This window comes from Pteropus alecto, unplaced genomic scaffold (assembly GCF_000325575.1).
Source record: "Pteropus alecto unplaced genomic scaffold, ASM32557v1 scaffold3, whole genome shotgun sequence".
NCBI lineage: Eukaryota > Metazoa > Chordata > Mammalia > Chiroptera > Pteropodidae > Pteropus > Pteropus alecto.
The window spans coordinates 7,052,120-7,054,355 of NW_006442484.1; the positions used below are offsets into that span (position 1 = coordinate 7,052,120).

General features: G+C 38.5%; 1 protein-coding gene across 10 annotated transcripts in view; it reads right to left on the minus strand.

Annotated features, from left to right (window-relative positions):
- Positions 1-2,236, minus strand: part of CFAP221 (cilia and flagella associated protein 221) — a 95,963-nt gene that overhangs the window by 86,506 nt on the left and 7,221 nt on the right. The gene's annotated exons all lie outside the window — the stretch shown is intronic.

A 2,236-nucleotide genomic window follows, 5' to 3' on the forward strand; every position in this document is an offset into this window, starting at 1 on the left:
GGTCCTCATGACCTTGATGCTGTCTCCACAAGGCACCACATGAAATTCAGCCCCTGCTTCAGTTTTTCAAAACTGTCCCCCCTAACAAACAAAAACCCACATAACCAATGCGTTTAGCAGCTTTTACTCAAGATTTCTAGAGATTTCACAAGTATTGCCCATAGCTTTCTTCACTCTCCCTTCCATCTCTGTACTTCACAGGTTCCCTTCTGTGTTCCCTCAGGAGATTCTAGTCTTCTGCTCTACAGGGCAGAGCAAAACCTGCCCTCAGTGACGTGTTGGCTTGGGGTGGATAGGGGCTAACTTTTAACCTCAAGCACTTATAGTATTTTCCCAAACACAACATTTCAGATTCCAAGCTGGGGTCTTTTAACACACCTTCCTTCAGTGACACAGTTTCTCAGAGAATGTTAATACTTAACCCCAGAGACCTAGGGACAAAATTCAAGCGGCTCTTTAAGTTCTTTAAAGTATTTTTATCTTAAAATCTATGTTGGTCATTCATTTTACTCTAAAATTTTGCTCTATAATGCGTTTCTCCAAAATAGGAGAGTAAAACTGATGCTCCAGAAAGATGCACTGTGTTTACACTGTGGCTTTACCTCTCCTGACCCTCACACACTGAGGAGAGGCTGCTAGGATCCATGGCCCCAATTCTGCGATGCAAGATCTTGGTGGGGCAGAGGGCTCTCTAATGGCTGTACTAAGGAACTGAAAACTAACAATATTATTTTAGAAAGCCTGAAGGAACTGTTAATTCATGTAAGATAAGGCTGTATAGGTAACAACTTCACTGTGGGCTGGAAACAGCAACATGGGTTGTCTCTCAGGGAGATTGATTATTTACCTAATATAGTTTCCCAGATAAAACCTTATGACGGATGGAAAAAGAATTTAAGAAGTTTTGGTTTTGAGAGAACTAGAAAACATTATTTCAAATTTTAAACTAAATCGAAACATTGATTTCAATATGAATCCAAGTAAAGACTTCCAATCCTTTAACCATATCTGGATCATTCTCAAATGCTAGTGAACAATTTATCATCATTTTAAACCCACATTCAATCATTCCATTCTTGGGCAATTTGCTTAGTTTCCTGTAGCAAAACCAAGATAAAAGTAGAGTTGGATTTTCCCCATTGTTTGGCAAGAATCTCAAGGTATTTGCGTTAGGCTTCTGTTTAACTTTAATGATGGAAACTGGAGATTGGCTCTCCTAAGATTTTTTATAATGTTATTAAGATGAAATCATTTTGTACTTTTATCTATTTCTGTTTTTTTTTAATGTCTGATAGAAGCAGTATGATTATTTGGGCTTTATCCTGTATTTACTTGGAAATACTGAGTCTTTGCCGAGTCACTCTCTTCCAGTAATGTGAGTTCAATATCTTAACAAGTGTTCATTGAGTGCCTTCTCTGTGTTAGGTACTTGCTATACAAAAGACAGATGGCCTCTGTTCTCCAGTAGAATGAAGCTTTTACCTCTTCAAAACCCTGCAATCCAGATAAAACACATTGTACCCCAGTCTCCAAATATGTTGCATCCTTGCTTATCCTGAACCTCTCTCCACAACTTCTTCTATGCCCAAAACATCTTCTCCCCACTTCTCGCTTTGCTTTTGGACTATCTCAAATGGCTTCTCCTCCACAGCCTTTTTTAAATCATGACTGGTGAGGTAGTGAAAAGATATTCAATATATTTACAAGCAACATCTCCAATAAGGGCCTAATATCCAAAATATACAAAGAACTCATACAACTCAATAACAACAAAAAAACAAACAATCCAATCAAAAAATGGGCAGAGGACCTGAACGCACACATCTCCCTAGAGGACGAACAAATGATCAACAAACATATGAAAAGATGTTCAACATTGCTAGATATTAAGGAAATGCAAATCAAAACCACAATGAGATACCACTGAGATACACCTCTTAGAAGAGCTGTAATCAACAAGACAAGTAATAACAGGTGTTGGAGGGCATATGGAGAAAAAGGAACCCTCCTATACTGCTAGTGGGACTGAAAATTGGTATAGCTACTATGGAAAACAGTATGGAGGTTCCTCAAAAAACTAAGAATTGATCTACCATATGATCCAGCAATCCCTCTACTGGGTATTTATCCCAAAGACTTGAAAACCCATATCCGAAAAGATAATTGCACACTGATGTTCATAGCAGCATTATTCACAGTGGCCAGGACATGGAAGCAACCAAAGTGCCCTACTATA